At 44.5% G+C, this 6,870-nt stretch overlaps 1 long non-coding RNA gene across 1 annotated transcript in view; it reads left to right on the plus strand.

Moving 5' to 3' along the window:
• Positions 1-6,605: 6,605 nt before the first annotated feature.
• Positions 6,606-6,870, plus strand: part of LOC139533415 (uncharacterized) — a 36,765-nt gene continuing 36,500 nt past the window's right edge. The window contains exon 1 of the long non-coding RNA XR_011666739.1: positions 6,606-6,870. This exon is cut by the window's right edge and continues 80 nt beyond it. This is a non-coding gene — a long non-coding RNA (uncharacterized lncRNA).

Here is a 6,870-nt window from a genome sequence, read left to right on the forward strand (position 1 = left end):
TCTAGGGAACACATCTCATGGTAATGTGTAACATGAGCTCAGTCCCACTGCTCTAGGGAACACATCTCATGGTAATGTGTAACATGAGCCCAGTCCCACTGTCCCTTACTGCAACTTATGGACCTCATCACAGCCTGTCATGTCTGTCTACTCTGATTCGATTAACACATTGGTAACACACACAACCATGGAGAAGAAGTGTGACATGTGACTGAGATCAGGGCCTTTCAGGGGACGTGCTCAAATGGAAAAAGTTCATTATGTTGCGAATTTGCTAAATGTATGATATGTTACAAATTCTAGCTAGATGGCTAGATGGCTAACGTTAGCTAGGCTAGGGGTTAGGGTTAGGTATACATTTTAGGAGTTAGGTTTAATAAGGTAAGGGTTAGCTAAAAGGTTTAAGGTTAAGGTTATGGTTAGGGGAAGGGTTAGCTAACATGCTAAGTAGTTGCAAAGTAACTAAAAAGTAATAAGTAGTTGAAAAGTTGCTAATGAACTAAAATGCTAAAGTTGTCTCTGTTGAGATTTGAACTGACCAACAACCCTACTTTAATTTTTACCTTTAGTAACCATCTGGAAACATGCACTCGCGAGCCCCGTACAGGGCAGACCAACAGGCGCAACCAACCAACAGACAGGGTTGGCAACCAACCAACGGACAGGGTTGGAGGTGTTGAATTTGATGAAGTCACGACGACTTGCGGGCAGTGGGTTCAGAACATCAGCTACAAAAAGTGTATACAAATGTTTCCACCACCCAGAAGGGCACTTGACAAATTGGAGGGAAAAGGCAGGTGCTCGGCCACAGGTAGACCCCTATCAGTGCACGTGCCTGACTGAGATTGTCATAGAACTCTATGAAAAATCCATAAAAAATCTATGAAAATGTATTATTCTATAAGGCACAGCAGTGAGAATTCTATTTACTCTCTGCAGTAAAGACATACTGCATGGTTATTATGGCGGCAACACAGAACATTGCCTAAGAAAAACATGCTTTATGTACAAATTCAAACAGAATAAATAACTCTCAGCATCCTATTTTGTGGGCGCAGTGGTAATTTTTCCTTAAAACATACACTTTTTAAAGTGTAATGATGTTGTATGGTTGTGCTGTGGATATTGAATGACCGTTGCTGTTCATGAGACTATAACGAACGCCATAAAACCCATTTATGTCTGAGTTGTGTAATGTGTTGAATTTGCCTCAGGGAAACCATAGCGATTGCTCCCTAAAGCACTGCAGCCTGAACCTTTAGGATTGCTCTCTCATGGGGCTGTGTGTGTTGTAGCCATTAATATCTACCACAGGGCCCTAACTTGAGTCAAGGCCAGTCTGAGACACACACACGCACGCACACGCGCACACACACACACACACACTCATTTTACAATTAACTTTTTAGTCATTTAGCAGACTTACAGTAGTGAGTGCATACATTTTCATACTTTCACGCACGCATACACACACGCATACACACACGCACACACCGCTGAAAGGTCAGGGTGAGACCCTGCATTTTAATTCAAGAAACGTGACCCACGTTGACCTTTATAAAATATGGTTGGACCATCCTGTTCCCAATGCACCACGTACGTCCACTCATATACATTCATACAACGTGCCTAGAACCCTAACGTAACATTAGCGAACAACTCCCGTCTGTCTATTTGATCTGAGCTCTTTACACAAATGCAAATGCTATTCCTCTTGGACTATTTGTTCAGCGAAAGTGACATTCTCGGGAAAGACGTACTTATAGTTAATGGCCCAGGCAAGGCGTGCGTCTGTTTAAAAACCTGTCCAGAAGCAAACCACGCTGACTGAACACTTGTTTTATTTGATTTAATCTAATTTGAAACACATGTCCCCGTTATGTCAGAGAACTGATGAAGATGTAAATAAATGGCAAAGAAAAGGTACAACATAAAGAGAGACAGAGTGAGTGAGAGAGAGAGAGAGAGAGAGAGTGAGAGTGAGAGAGAGAGAGAGAGAGAGAGTGAGAGTGAGAGAGAGAGAGAGAGAGAGAGAGAGAGAGAGAGAGAGAGAGAGAGAGAGAGAGAGAGAGAGAGAGAGAGAGAGAGAGAGAGAGAGAGAGAGAGAGAATAATTATGTAATTCTGCAGAATCTGCAACTTTCAAATTCAACAGCTTCAATCACAGGATACAATTCACAACTCCTGCATCGCTCAGTTAAAATACAAATATATCTAACATCTCTGGTCGGAGCACATATATATAGAGAGAGAGAGAGAGAGAATAATTATGTAATTCTGCAGAATCTGCAACTTTCAAATTCAACAGCTTCAATCACAGGATACAATTCACAACTCCTGCATCGCTCAGTTAAAATACAAATATATCTAACATCTCTGGTCGGAGCACATATATATAGAGAGACTGATCGCACACACACACACACACACACACACACACACACACACACACACACACACACACACACACACACACACACACACACACACACACACACACACACACACACACACACACACACACACACACACACACACACACACACACACACACACACACACACACACACAAACAGGCTACGTGTTATGTGTATGGGAGGGGTAATAATGAGAGGAAGAAGAGCTCCTAACTAATCGCCGGTGTGTGTGTATGTGTGTTCGCCCGCACCGGCACCGTTTTGATTTCTGGCTTTTTCAGGAGCCTTCATCGCCTTGCTAAGCTCCAGCAGATGTTTCTCTCCTTTTCTAAAGACCTTCTCTGGAGCCAGGGAGGAATATCCGAACAGCATTCCCTAATCCACTTTACCACGTTAATCCCTGTAGTTCCACAGACCTGTTGGCTCCTTTTTACAAACATCCTCTCTCTTTCGTCTCCCTCCTGCTTTAAAATGTGACAGTGCATTCTATACACACTGCTTCACACTAGCGCTCACAGGGGTCTTAACCACCCACTAGATCTCTATCAAGGAACCGGGTAGAATAAACCTCCACCGACGGGTCTAATCTCAATAGAGTTGATTTACTGATACTTAAACGCAGTGGCATTGATCGAAGGCAGGAGGCCATTTTCTCAGGGTTTAGAGGGGTAGTTATGGTTCCCTGGTCCCTGTCTGTCTGGCTGGCGATCTACCTGGAATGGAATTGTGGCGAGGAGGGATTTAGTCAGGGACAAAAGCTTGAGGAGGATGTGATATATCATTCATTGCCGAGGGATATTGATTGGTTATATTCAGAGACAGAGAGCGTAAATAAAGCTGGAGAGGAACAGGCAGTACGAGAGACCAAAACCTCCGTTACACCGTCTGTGCACAATCAACAGATTAAATACGCACAACCTGGCAATGGTGCTTTTTGAAGCGATGGATGGAATTAGGACTAAAAACAGAATTTCTGTGTGTGTGTGACGGACCGGATCTAGCCTGTGTTAGCCCACCAAGCTAAAGTCTAGGTATTCACTCTGCAAGCTTCACTCTAGACTCTTCAGGCTTCAGACAACTTATTACATTTGCTAAATCACCTCTGCTGCACATGCACAGTCATTCAAGCAACCATCAATGAGGAAAATAACATAGCCCTATTCCATCGCAATAAAACACTTCCTCTAACGAAGCTGTTCCTCAGACGGCTCACAGTTATTAACCACATAAAGCATCTCTATGGAGGCTAAGGAACATCTTCATCTCAGTTAGGAGTCAGACACCAGGCAGAAGAGTACAGCACCAACACAGTGAGAGAGATACTAAATGTGCCCCAGTGCTCCCAATGCTCAAACACATGAATAACTAAACATAACGATCTACTGTACTGTGTGTGTGCTTGTGTTGATATATATATGTGTGTGTGCGTGTGTGTGCTTATGTGTGTCCTCTAAGAGCTCAGCCACATAAGGGCCTAGGGGTTTGAGAGGTTGATTTAGTTGGGGAGGTTGAAGTATGGCACATCCAATCCTTCTGTTCAAGTGCTCTATTACTGCTCTCCAAGGAGCAGTTGGCTAGGTAAATATACAACACAATGCTATCTATGCAATAGAACAGGGAATGACAGAAGGTGAGGGGGGATAGTAACGGTTTGCTATTAAAAACAATATGCTGGTCTGTTTGTCATTCTAATTGGGATAGGTAGACAGCCACACAGACAGACAGACAGACAGATCGACGGACCGTAACATAGACAGACAGACAGACAGATGGGCGCAATAAAGTTGTGAGTGCCACGGGGTTCGTTAATTACGTTGAAGACTACGGACCGAGTGAGCTACATGCTATCCGTCAGATATCCGTCACCAGTCAGGCGCACAATTACAAGTATTGATCCACGGTGGATAACCGTGGCGAGGCTAGACACAGTGAACTGTTGCACATTCATCACCCCGCTCTGGGTAGACAACACAACACTGACACAGAGCAGGCAAAAGCTTGTCTTTCTATTACTGCTGTCTATGTTGCTGCTACTACTAATGTACTATAACTAGTCATGATAATAGCAATAACCTTAGTGGTCTGCTGCCTTTCCTGATCTTTTTCAGCCAGGTCACTGCATCTTTGAGGCGAATGATTTGACGCCAAATGATCCCCCCCACCTCTCAACCCAAGACTACAACTTAAATCTCCCAAACCGACTACTAACCTAACGGGACTTTGTTACAGCCCTTCTACATGAAAAAATATTCATCCGGCGTGTACAATATGCATTGCACAGTCAACTGATATTTAATGGTGTGTACTTTTGTATCGTCAGCGTCTTAAAATAGTCTATAGACATGGTACGCGCCGCGCATTTTCATAGGTATCTTAGCAACGGGCGTTTTGTCAGTAAGGAGTAGGAGGCAGACTTGGTGGAAGAGGCTGTTCTCTTTGAAGCCAAGTTGTTCTCTAAGAAACTATTCGGCTTTAAGTCAACTCCTACAGGTCTTAGCAAAAAGCAGCTGCTACTCTGTCGGGAAAAGGGCTCGCCCCCTTGCTATTGCAGTCATGACATGAACATTCACCCTTTAAACAAGTGCAACGCTGCAGGGCAGAATAGCGGCTGGATCAGGAACACACTGTAAGAGGAGATTGCTTGAGGAGAGGGTCTGCTGCATTTCTGAAATGACCTCCTGCAATATCCTTTTCATAAAGGAAAAGAGAGGGAGAGGGGAAGGGGAGAGAGAGAAATGGGAAATGGAGAGGGGGACGGGGACGGGTAAATAGAGAAGGAGAGATTGAGAGGGTGACTAAGGGCGGCAAGGGACAATAGAGAGTGAGAGAAATATAGTGAGTGAGGGAGAGGGGAATAGAGAGAGAGAAATGGAGAGACAGAGAGAGGGAGAGCGAAAAAGAAGCAGGATCTGACATGTGGTGACGGATCATGATTGTGGGGGGATTAGAGGAGGGGATAGAGGGATGGAGGGATGGCGAGATGGAGGGATGGAAGGAGGATGAGTCTGAGAGGCAGATGGAGATGCAGCTCTCTCTCTCCCCAGGGAGAAACACAGCAGAGCTGAGATCTGAGCGAGACTGCCAATTCCAAAGGGTCTGGAGCCTCATGAAGACTGGTGTGAAAGAGGGACAGAGAGAAATGGGGATGAGTGTAAGAGGAGAGAGAGTGAGAGGGAGAGGGGAGAGGAGAGAGAGAGTAGTGACGAGGACAATAAAAAGAGAGGAGATAGAGAGGAAGAAATAGAGAGAAAGTGAAAGAGGAGAAAGAAGAAGTATAGAATGAAATAACAAAAAGAAAAGTCTGACGGAATGGATGAGAAAACAGAGGGGAATGAATAGAGAGAAAGAATATTAGACAAAGGGGAGAGAGAAAGACTAGAGAGAGGAGAGATCAGGCTTCCACTGGTGATTGGTGATTAAAGGGGAAATGTCATTAATTAGCAAACAGGCCAGCTGTGGCGTTCTTTAAAGCCCTGCTTCCTCGCATTAAATATAGATTAGAATGGTGAAACACACGCACACTCATGCAGGAGCGCACGTATGCACACACATGCATACACACGCTGGGTGTGCACACACACACACAAATGCATGCATACACAGACATACCTGACACACACACAGACATAAACAAATGTACGCACGCACACACGGGCATGCACACACACACACACACACACACACACACACACACACACACACACACACACACACACACACACACACACACACACACACACACACACACACACACACACACACACACACACACACACACACACACATACACAGGGAGAAAATAAAACTGTTAGACAGATCTAATTACTGAAATGTATTTTATCTAACCCTGGTGGAGACGGCCACGGGAGATGTATTTCTTTCTAAATGCCAGTCCCCCTGTCTCACCAGGAGTTTCAGCTCTGCAGAGAGAGGGAGGGAGATCGAGATGTGAAGAGAGAGGAGACAAAGTGAGAAAAGAGGGAGCGAAAGTGAGTATGAAAAAATATATTCGAAAAACCTATTAAGAAGATAGTGTGTTCTATCTGTGTTGCCTACTACCTACTTAAACGGCATACTGTGTACTAGTCACACGACATACTATTTAGAACATACTGTTTAGTAAAAACATGCAGCACGCAACTAATATCAACAACCGCTCTTGTTCCCTGCCATTTGTTGTCAGCTGTTGCCGAACACACGTGGGCGTGAAAAGACCAATCTCTTCTTCAATAGTGTGCAGCGAATTCTACTAGATGAAAAGCCGAAACGAGTATGACATCCTGGCAAACTTCGCAGACTCAAAAAGCCTACTATTTAGAACCCAAGTACGGGTATTGGGACAGGGCCAGTGACACAAGGTAGAGAGTGAAAGCCAGTGAGAGACAAGAACACCGCGAGACAGAAACCTAGCGCACTACAGAGAAATAAGAGCTCGCTCTCTCTCTTTCAGCCTC

This window comes from Salvelinus alpinus, chromosome 11, assembly GCF_045679555.1.
Source record: "Salvelinus alpinus chromosome 11, SLU_Salpinus.1, whole genome shotgun sequence".
NCBI classification, from domain to species: domain Eukaryota; kingdom Metazoa; phylum Chordata; class Actinopteri; order Salmoniformes; family Salmonidae; genus Salvelinus; species Salvelinus alpinus.